An 11,587-nucleotide genomic window follows, 5' to 3' on the forward strand; every position below is an offset into this window, starting at 1 on the left:
GCCTCTTGCTCTTCCCAGGGATGAAGCAGAGAGGTGGGAGAAGTGATTCCAATAACATCTACATATTGCTTGGTATATTACTACTGGTGTATTATTGCTTGGTATAATTTTATTGGCAAAACTATAGTGGCTCAGACGGTAAAGTATCTTCCTGCAATGCAGGAGCCCCAGGTTCGATCCCTGGGTCAGGAAGATCCCCTGGAGAAGGGAATGGCAAACCACTCTAGTATTCTTGCCTGGAGAATTCCATGGACAGAGGAACCTGGTAGGCTACAGTCCATGGGGTTGCAAAGAGTTGGATACAACTGAGCTACCAACAGTTTCACTTTCACTTTCATAGTATTATTGAAACAGTCTTGTGCAAGGTCCTGGCAGATGGAGTTGGGGAGGGACACCGATCCAGATCAGATCTGGTGCTCTCCCACAAGGATTGCTCTTTGCAGGAGATGGAGAGCACTTGGCTGAAACAGGAAGGGAAGAATCAAGAAACAGTACCCATCTGGAGTAAGTCATCCTGACAGAAATCAGGAAAGGCTCCTTGGAAGGGGCAGCATTTGAGACTTTGATGATGAGTTACAATTTAAGGGACTGAAGAAGAGATGGGAGAGGGCAGTCTGGGCTGGAGAAGCACTGGAAGAGGGCGAGGAGGCCTACAACATGTGCTGTGTATAGAGAGTGTGTGAGCACCAAGGCTGTGTGGAGTGTGCAGAGGGAGATGAGCCCAGGCTGAGAGATCAGGGCCAGGTTCGGGGTGGCCCAGAGGGCAGGTGAAGCAAAGGACCCATGTCCTGGAGGCAAGCAGGAATGATGAAGGCCAACAGGGTGCCTATCTGTGACTGAAAAGACAGGTCCAAGGAGACACTCGAGTGTCGAAGGAAGAAGTGATCGGCCCTGTACTTTAGTTAGCTCTTCTCAAAATGTGAAAGGACTTCATGATCAGATAGATGTAGGAAATGTTGCATGTTTATCTGCTGCAGAATCTCTCAGAGCCTTTTATCTGGTGAACCTGCATTAAAAATTCAGAAGCAAGATTGGCAGTGAGCGGAGGGGAGGTGGGGTGCGGCACCAGTGCACCAGTACACGTGACAAAAGGACTTTGTGGGCCACTGACCCACGGGACGCACTCCCGTGAACTGCCGACCCCAGGGGCGGTCATTCTGGGGCTGTTGGAGGGTGGGCGGAGTTGGGGGAGAGCTCAGAACCTGTCCCTGGGGATGCTGAGGAAGGGGTGGCTAGTAGCCAGGGTGGGATGCTCGCTGGGGTGACAGCTGGTGGCTGCGTGGTTCCTCCTCTTGGTGGGCCAGCTACCTCGGAGGAAGGCAGTAGGACACAGAAGGCCTGGAGGCTGCAAACTGGGGTGGGACTCAGGCTCCTCTGGTTTCTGCAGAGCACAGGCAGGGCAGACCCTGGCTGAGGCCTCATCCCTGCTGTTCCCTTTCTTTCCCATCATGGCTCGCCTTTTCCAGGAGGGAGAAGCAGCAGAAGGTTGTCCTGCCGGAGCCTTGCCAGCTTCCTTCCTTCCAAGCACCTGAACAGCTTTTTGGGGGTCTGCTCCCTTTGGTCTCTTGGGTTTCTGCTCAGAACCGCACACTCCAGGCAGGGCTCTCTGGGCCTGAGTGCAGGGCTGGGTGCCCTCCACGGTCATTCCCTGCTGGCCCTGACATGGGAACCTCCCAGGGAGCAGTGCCGCCCTGGACAGTGACCTGGCCTCTCTCTACAGGAAACATGGAGGTGACCGGTGAGATCCCTGAGGCAAAGGGAAGCGAGGGCCAAGGTGACGGCTCAGGAGGGACCCTGGGAAAGCCAGGGAAGCTGTGGATTGCTAGGGGGAGGTGGGGCCGTGGGGCTGAACTTCCCTAGACAGCAGGGTGCTGTGGGTGGCTGGTGAGCAGGAGGAGACAGTGAGGGCCCAGGTGTGCAAGGACGTGAGGTGCGAAGACTGGCCTGGTGCCGGGGGCTGGGAAGCCACCACACCCAACTTCCCAGACCTCAGCCCTGCAGTTCTCAAGGCGACGTGGAAGGACACACAGCATACTTCAAGCCCGGCAGGGGCAGCTGGCTGTCTCCTTCCCTCCCTTACACTTGCTCTGCGCTATATTCTGAGGCAGCTTCTGAGCGGGTCTGGACTCTTGTTCTGGAGACGCCTATACGGGAGGAGAATGGGCTGCCGGTGGAGGGGAGGCATCTGAGCTGCAGAAGACAGGTAGGCACTGACCTCCAGCCCAAATAGGACTCTGAAAAAGGGCCGGGGGGAACCCTTTCTGCTGAAAGGATGCTCCTATGGAGACCTGGATGCCGTTTACCTGCAGTTTCACGCAGTCCCACAGGCCGGGGCCAGGCACCCACCCCGCAGCACCAGTCACACACATTCAGAAGCAGCCCAGCTGTGAACAGACCTTTCCTGCTCAGAGCTGGGGTCACAACCCCGGACAGCTGCACAGGCGGGGCCCCTTTAAAAACCAGCAGGAGCATTCCTGGCACAGCCCTTAGAGCTGACGCCATCCCTCCCCCCACCTCCCTGATGAGGTATTTGAACTTCTGACGCCCTCTACGTGTAGGACAAGCCTGGTGATGTCACCGACTGATGTCACCGGCTGCAAAGGAACAGGAGTATGCTTCAGTTTTCCCCCCAAGTGCCCAGGTGTGCAGTCCATCCCCCACTGCTGCTGGAGTGTGGTGGGGCTAGTGGACAGGTAGGGAAGTCCTGAGGTTCTGATGTCACTCAGGCTCAGGCCACAGGTGGAAGCCCTGAAGAGCATGCTCCTGCTGCTGCTGCCTTCTCCCCTCTCACACCAACAAATGGCTCCAAGGAGGTGGCAGGCCTAATGCTGTCCACGTAGCTCTGTCCGGCGGCAGGCTCTCTGGCCGCTGGCTCCTGCTGGGCTCAGACATCAGGAGGCACTGACAAGTCGCAAAGAGTGACCTGGGAGCATTTATTCTCCCTGTTCCCCCACTGCCAGATTGCACTGGGTGGCCACATTCTCTACCAAATGCCTGGCTTCTGTCAAGCCCCGTCTCCAGGGCAACAGCCACACCCTCCCCTTGTCCCTTCATACCTCAAGATGTCACTGCTCTCTGCCCTCCCCCACCTTTATAGACAGACTCTCTATTATCAGATGTCTTTGTTCGGGTGCACCGGGGTCCCACTGGAGCCACTGGCTGGAGGCTGCTTGTTCTACCATGGCTCTCCTTGGATTTATTCCATGCCTTTGACAGGCATTCAGTGGACATCTACCAGGTACACCAGGCCTGTGTAGGTACCACTACAGGGAAGAGTAAGACTTGAGTCCTGGCCCACAATAGCCTGAGCCACAGTGGGGAAGGAGGTGGGAGGGACCGTCAGGGGCCTGTGATCCCAGGGCCCCCGGTGTCCTTCTCAATATCCCAATACATGCCCCAGGAGGGGAAAATGGTACCTGTGTCAGCGTTGTGGAGTACTTCACTGCAACATAAGTCAGTGTCCACATTATTTTTATTGATAGTCCAGTGCTACCATTTCTCATTCTTTATCAGGATGGTCAAGAAAACCATCTATGGCAGGATAGATTGTCCTTCCTTCATTTTTGCCATACTCTGGTTCTGCGTGGGATGAGAAAGTCATGTAGCTGGGTACACACACACACCAGCATGCAAAACATTATTTCTGTAGGAACAAATGTATGTGCATAGACACACAAATAGTCTACAAGTATCCACACCAGCTTACAACTGTGCCCCCTCTGGGGTTGTATTAATAGACAGCAGCAAAGAGGAGATTTAACTTTATCCAGAAGGTCTGAGTTTTATCTTTTTTTCAGGGGTCGTTGTTTGTTTTGTAAATCAGTGCAAGTTCCTGGATTGGTTTTGTAACTTAATCTTATTGAAGTATAATTGATTTACAATGTTGTTTTAGTTTCTAGTTAAACTATTAATATCAGGGCTTCCCTGATGGCTCAGTTGGTAAAGAATCCACCTGCAATGCAGGAGACCCCGGCTCGATTCCTGGGTTGGGAAGATCCGCTGGAGAAGGAATAGGCTACCTACTCCAGTATTCTTGGGTTTCCCTTGTGGCTCAGCTGGTAAAGAATCTGCCTGCAATGCGGGAGACCTGGGTTCAGTCCCTGGATTGGAAGGATCCCCTGGAGAATGGAAAGGCTACCCACTCCAGTATTCTGGCCTGGAGAGTTCCATGGACTATATAGTCCATGGGATAGCAAAGAGTCGGACACAACTGAGCAACTTTCACTTCACTTTCTTTAGTTTCTGGTGAAACTACTAATACAAGATGATTCAGATGCATATAACTGATTCAGGGGTGTGTGTGTGTGTGTGTGTGTGTGTGTGCGTGCGCGCGCGCACACAGGCACGCTCAGTCGTGTCCAACTTTTTGTGACCCCAGGGACTGTAACCCACCAGGCATCTCTGTCCATGGGATTCTCCGGGCAAGAATATTGGAGTGGGTTGCCATTTCCTCCTCCAGAGGATCTTCCTGACCCAGGGATCAAACTCGCGTCTCATGTCTCCTGCATTGGTAGGTGTGTTCCACTAGTGCCTGCAGGAACCCTAATATAGATATTGTTTTCCATGTTCTTTTCCATTATGGTTTATTATAGGATATTGAATTTATTTTTATTTATTATTTACTCTATGGCTGTGCTGGGTCTTCGTTGCCTCGGGGGCTTTTCTGTCTTTGCCGCGAGCAGTGGCTACTCTTCATGGTGACGCGCGGGCTTCTCTTTGCCGTGTCTTCTCTTATTGTGGAGCACAGACTCTAGGTGTGTGAGCCTCAGTAGTTGTGGCTCCTGGGCTCTTGAGGACAGGTTGGATAGTTGTAGCGCACAGGCTTAGTTGCTCTACTGCATATGGGATCTTCCTGGACCAGGGATTGAATCTGTGTTTCCTGCATTGACAGGTGGATTCTTTTTCATTGAGCCACCAGGGAAGCCCTGTTGTTTATTTTAGTTATAGTAGTTTGTATCTGAGCCTGGTAGGCTGCAGTCCATGGGGTCACGAAGAGTCGGACACTTACTGAGTGACTTCACTTTCACTTTTCACTTTCATGCACTGGAGAAGGAAATGGCAACCCACTCCAGTGTTCTTGCCTGGAGAATCCCAGGGACGGCGGAGCCTGGTGGGCTGCCGTCTATGGGGTCACACAGGGTCGGACACGACTGAAGCAACTTAGCAGCAGCAGCAGCAGTTTGTATCTGCTAATCCCAAACTCCTAATTTATCCCTTCCCCACCCTTTTTCCTCTTTAGTAACAGTAAGTTTGTTTTCCATGTCTGTGAGTCTATTTATGTTTATGTTCCATAAGTTCATTTATGTCATATTTTAAATTCCACATTTAAGTGATATCATATGAAACTAGTCTTTCTCTTTCTGACTTAGAGTACTTAGTATGATAATCTCTAGATCCATCCATGTTGCTGCAAATGGCATTATTTCATTCTTTTTGATGGTTGAGTGGTAGTCCATTGTATATATGTATCACATCTTCTTTATCCATTCATCTGTCAATGAACATTTAGGTTGTATCCATGTCTTGACTACTGTTAATAGTGCTGCTATGAAAACAGGAGTGCATATATCTTTTCAAATTATAGTTTTGTTCAGATACATGCCCAGGAGTGGGATTGCTCTTCCTATGTTAATCCTATCTTTAGTTTTATGAAGAACCTTCTTACTATTTCCTATAGTGGCTACACCAATTTATATTCCCACCAACAGTGTAGGAGGATTCCCTTTCTCCACACCCTCTCCAGCCTTTGTCATTTGTAGACTTTTTAACGATGGTCATTCTGACTAGTGTGAGGAGGTACCTCATTGTAGTGGTGATTTGCATTTCTCTAATAATTAGTGATGTTGAGGATCTTTTCATATGCCTATTGGCCATCTGTATGTCTTTTTTGGAGAAATGTTTATTTAGGTCTTCTGCCCACTTTTTTTTGTTTGTTTGTTTGTTTTGCAGTTTCAGTACCAATAAGGTTTTATTCATTGTATATTCCCAAGGAAAAGAAAGGGAAGGGAAAAGGGTCAGCAAATATGTTACAAAATGATAGCAAATGGGAAAGGAAGTACCTGGCACAGCAAAATCAGCCATCAAATAAACACTGCCCAGATGGGGTCGCCAAGGCCCAGGGGACTATGTCTCCTGCAGTTCAGGAATGAGAAGGGATGAGGGAAAGAACAGATGGGTACATGCTTTTCTACCCTCCCTCCCTATAAATTCAAGGTTTCATACAAAGCTTTGGTTTCTAGCAGTAAACATGGAGTTACATTCGCCCATCTGCTATTAAACAATCTTGTGGCTACTTTGACATAAGTTTCTTGCACCTGCATAGTCATTCCTGAGTTTCTTGGATATACATTCATCTTTCCTTTCATGGTCTCCCAGCCCATCTTCTACATAGAAGGCCCTCTTTATTGCTCCTCTCTACCCTTGGATTATAAATTAAAGTTGGTCTTAATCCATCCAAATATAGCAGTCCTAGCATGAATCAAATCAAGGAATGGACATGACTCAAGATTGGGAACAAGGGATGGAGAGATCTTAGCTTCTTCAGGATTTTTGCACAAATCATTTAATTGCAGATACCCCACAAATTTAACATATAGGTATATGGTCTATTTTGGGAGGCACAAAGGTAGAAAGAGGAGGGGGTAGAAATCTAGTTTTTAGGACAGATCTTGTTTGAAATAGGAAATAAAGGAAAGGGAACACAAAAGAAAGTGCAGTTCAAGATGATCCTACTTCAAGAAGTGGGGCCCCCAAGCTTATGTTTCAGATCTCTTTGCCTGGAGCAGAACATTTTGTCAAAGATGCTTTGGCTATTTTTCTCAATCTAAAAAGAAGTTTGTAAACAGTAAAACCCCAAAAGAATATGGAGAAGACCAACACATTATATTTACACAAACTAGGCCACCTAGAAGTCACCAAATCAGCTACTTGTGAAGCCCTACAAAGCCCAGACAGATATAATAACTAGAGGGGGCAGCAGTTGGGGGAGGTGGGGATCAGACACGCATCACCCAGTGCGTTCTATTGCGTTTGCCCCGTGACAACACAGTGAGGGAGGTCTGCAGTGATCTCCCAGCTTGTAAACGAACCCCCCCTCCACTTGCTCCTTTAGCTGCCATGATACTAATCACTGCTTCAGCAGGGCAGGACCCTGGCTCTGGGAACCACAAAGAAGCCATTGCTGATGGTCCCTCTGGAAGCCAAGGAGGAAAACCCCAGAATCGTTAAAGATCTTGTCCTTGCTTCACATATCCATCCCTGGGCAGCTCAAGATGGGTACAGAGGCATTGTTCTTAAAAACCTCTCCTTACCAACTTCCATTTCTTATAAAAACACACACTTACACCCTGTTGTGCAGGGTCGGCCTAGCCCAGTCAGGTGAAGGAAGGATCTGGTATATAAAGCGAGTCCTGTGCCCTGGGATTATAGATCTGGAACAGGAATCCTTTATCACACATACAGATGACCTTTGCCTAATCTTGGCTTCCCCTCCCTGCACTTCTTACCTGACCCAGCCTCTCCTAACCTCTCTGCACCATGTTTTCCTGTTCAGACCAATTTCCAATCTTTCAGTAGGAAGGAGACCCAAGTCATAGGGCAACCCAGTTAAAACCTAGTCTCTCATGAAACGCTGAAGATGGAGGGGTTTCAAGAGGACACTATAGCAGAAGAGCCACCTCTAATTGGCAAAAATAAGGTAGTTCAATAGGCTGCTGCTGCTGCTGCTAAGTCGCTTCAGTCGTGTCTGACTCTGTGCGACCCCATAGACAACAGCCCCCCTGGATTCCCCGTCCCTGGGATTCTCCAGGCAAGAACACTGGAGTGGGTTGCCATTTCCTTCTCCAATGCATGAAAGTGAAAAGTGAAAGTGAAGTCGCTCAGTAGTGTCTGACTCTTAGCGACCCCATGGACTGCAGCCCACCAGGCTCCTCCGTCCATGGGATTTTCCAGGCAAGAGTCCTCCAAATAGCTGTTCTCTCTGGTGGTGCAGCAACAAAAAGCATTCCTGCCATGCAGACCCGGAGCTGCTGCCTACTTATCCCTGAGATTACTCATGAACCTGAGAACACAGTGCAGGAATGAAGGCCTTAGATTAAAATACACAAAATGCAAAACCAGAATATTTATATCACGGGGGAAAAAAATTAAAATGCACAAGATACGTCATTCGCACACAGCTAGTGCAGTTGACATCCTGGAGAAAGCGGGACCCAAGGTACAGTCAGCAAAAGCAGCAAATAAATAAAATTGTGTTGGCCCAGGATGGGGTGAGAATGAGCTTAGAAGTGGCAGGTCTGCAGCTGTTCCCTCCATCACCCCTTTTGCCTGTCATCACAACCCACTTCTTGAGACATTTCTCAGCATTCTGTCCCAAGAGGGGGTTATGAGGAGAGAAAATGAGGAAAATCCTGCCACCCCCCTGAGATGTTTTCTCCCACGGAATGTGGTGGCTTGTGGGTTGGGTCCATCAATCTGTTCTCTTCTTAATCTTTACGCTCTGATATGGGAAATATTATTCCACATTCTTAAGAATCAAACAACTTCCCTACCCAGGCCACTTTCAAAAGCTGGAGATTCTGGGGTTGGAAACTCAGATAAAGCATGCAGGGAGGGTTAACCCCCAAAGCCCTCATGTGCATTTGGATAGGGCTGATGGGAGTTTCTTTGCCTCACCCCTTCCTCCAACCAAGAGGGAAGAAGGGGTGATGTTGTGGACTCCAGCCTCAGATATATGGCAGTGCCAGCTGCTCCCTACCCACCCTTTCCCCACTTTCTCCACTCTGCCGATTGATGCCTGCTCCTCAAAATTTTCTGATCACAAAAGGATAGCCCCCACCCACTATGGCTCGATTCTGGGCCTTAGGGAGCATGGCAGAGCTATGGATCTCTTCTTCCTCCTCCGGAAAGTAGGCTGGCTTTCCCTGGGGGCTGGGAGCTTGCTGGGCCTGCAGTGGGCATGAGGCTACCACGTGGTTGATGCTCTGGCAGAAGTGGCACTTCTTGGGCTGGGGTGGCAGTTTGCATTCCTTGGCATGATGGTCTAGACCTCCACAGTTGTAGCACCTGTCTCCCTTTGATCTGTGTTTCTGCATATTCTTCCTTTGGGCCGCCTTTCACTCCCAATACAGAACACCCAACCAGGGCCGGTGACGCGGATAGATTCCAGGCCCTTGGCGGACTTCTCATAGGTGAACTCCACGGCCTCACCCTCCTTCAGGCTCCGGAAGCCCCCCATGTACAGCTTACTCTGGTGCACAAAGACATCCACCTGGGGGTCGAGCGCGACCCCTGCGCGAGCGGTCATGGACAGGAAGCCAAACCCCATGTGCACGTTGAACCACGTACAGATGCCAGCACCGTGCCCCAGCTGCGGCTCCTCCGCTGCGCGGGCCTCGGCCTCCGGCGTCTTCTCCGGCGCTTTGGTGCAGCCACCTGCAAACTGCCGATTTGACACAGAGCCCATGGTAGTCAGCTGAGCCGGCGACCCCGGGCCCCTTCTCCGGTGGCTGCTGGCCCCAGAGAAGTCTGGAGGCAAAGGGGTGGCCCAGGGAAGAGGCAGCTACATCTTCCCCAGCTCTGCCCACTTTTGGATTGGTTTATTTGGTTTATTTTTTGGTTGTTGTTGAGCTGTTTGTATATTTTGGAAATAAGCCCTTATCAGCTGCATTGTTTGCAAATATTTTCTTTCAGTCCATAGGTTGTTTTTGTTTTGTTTATGGTTACCTTTGCTGTGTAAAAGCTTATAAATGTGATTATGCCTCATTTGTTCATTTTTGCTTTTATTTCTGTTGCCTTGGGAAACTGACTATAAGGTCTGGGTTTTTAATGAAAAATACATTTATGTACTTCTTGAGTAAATAAAATGCAATAATTTAAAAGAAAATATAATGAGGAAATATCTTATTCAGAATGCTGCTGCTGCTGCTGCTGCTGCTAAGTCGCTTCAGTCGTGTCCGACTCTGTGCGACCCCAAAGACGGCAGCCCACCAGGCTCCACCGTCCCTGGGATTCTCCAGGCAAGAACACTGGAGTGGGTTGCCATTTCCTTCTCCAGTGCATGAAAGTGAAAAGTGAAATAGGACCCCTGTAATATTGAAAGTATATAGAATGCTCAGAAATTGTGAAAAAAGCTAAACACATAAAAAACTAGAACTACATATGGTTGGTCCAGTAACTCTTACCTAATCAGGTCAGTTTAGTCACTGAGCTGATGGTCTGGATAGAGGAAGGTGGACTCAACCTTCTATCCCAGGAGGGACTGGCCCTCTGAGAGCCAGGAGAGGGACTCACCCAATCAGCGGAACAGGGGGAGGTTTCCAGGAGTGACCCTAAGCAGTAAGGCAAGTAAGGCAAGTAAGGCAAGTGGTAGGTGGTGGTGGGGATGGGAAAGGGGAGAAGTGGTCCTGGCAGAGAGAGAAGCATGAGATAATCCTTTTGGTAGAGGGGCCCAAAGCTTCCCCCACTTTCCTGTCCTGGAGGAAGGGGCCCAGTCCCTGGCCTTCGTGAACCACCATGCTTGCAAGGGAGGGCCCGTGTCACACTTCACCACTCACTGGCTGACCAGGGCACTCACTCTGATCTTGGGTGATGGACATGGTCCTCAAGGCCTCCATCACAGGGGGGAAATCCTTGGAAAGCTGGGGTCGTGGAAAAGAAGGCTACACGCCTTGGCCATCTTGTTTCTCCAGGGACCCTGTCATTACACTGGTGATAAACCTGCTGTTTTTCCCAATTAGCAGCCTTAATACCTCATGAAAGCCATTAACAGGCTGGTGCAGTGGCTACACATCTTTTGATGTAATTAGCAATGTTGTTAGCCTAATCCATAATCGATACTCGGGTAATTGCTTCCTTGGGTTTGTATTTAGTCCTTGGGGTCTTGGCATCATGAGGATCATCCGTCTCCAGATGTGATAATGAGTATGTGTCAGTCACTGACAGCCCTGCTTACCCAGGACCCCTCAAGGGACAGCTCAGCAAGCAGACACTCATGGTCAGGCTTTGTCCCCAGCGTCCAGGAGCCTTCGGAGGACGCCGTTGCAGCGAAACCTGGGTCCATCAAGGGCTTGGGTTCCTGCTCTGGGAGTAGAGGTCAAAGGGTGGTCCCAGGGAAAACTCAGACCCTCCCCCTCTGCATACTGCCACTCTTCCAGAAGATTCTAGGGATAATACTGAGGATGGTCCCCCAACTAAAGGTGAGACATCATGTCCTTCATATTCTTCCTCCTCATGCTCTTCCCCTCCAAGCCCAGCACACCGTGGCCTGCCTTCCCAGCTTGCTGGGAAGCCTGGGGCTGAGCACAGTGCAATTTCCTCTCTCTCTGAGGCTGGCGACAGCGATGGCAGCTCAAGGTCAGGCCAGAGCGGCAGGAGAGGAGCCTGTCAAAGGCAGTCCTTATGAATGGGTTCTCATCCGACTGTAATTGGAATTAATATTGAGGCTCCGCTTCCAGGAACTTACCCAGCAGACAAATCTGGGCTGCAGAGGTCTGGGCTGGAATGCTCCGAGAGCCAGCCATAAATCTCTCCCCAACATGACGATGCACAAGCTAATTGCTCTGGAAGTACACAGCATGTCATTCCGCGT

The 11,587-nt window shown here is 49.8% G+C and overlaps 1 pseudogene; it reads right to left on the reverse strand.

Moving 5' to 3' along the window:
• Window positions 1-8,381: 8,381 nt before the first annotated feature.
• LOC102408605 lies at window positions 8,382-9,622 on the reverse strand (annotated as a pseudogene).
• Window positions 9,623-11,587: the final 1,965 nt, after the last annotated feature.

Source organism: Bubalus bubalis, chromosome 4 (genome assembly GCF_019923935.1).
Source record: "Bubalus bubalis isolate 160015118507 breed Murrah chromosome 4, NDDB_SH_1, whole genome shotgun sequence".
Classification (NCBI taxonomy): domain Eukaryota; kingdom Metazoa; phylum Chordata; class Mammalia; order Artiodactyla; family Bovidae; genus Bubalus; species Bubalus bubalis.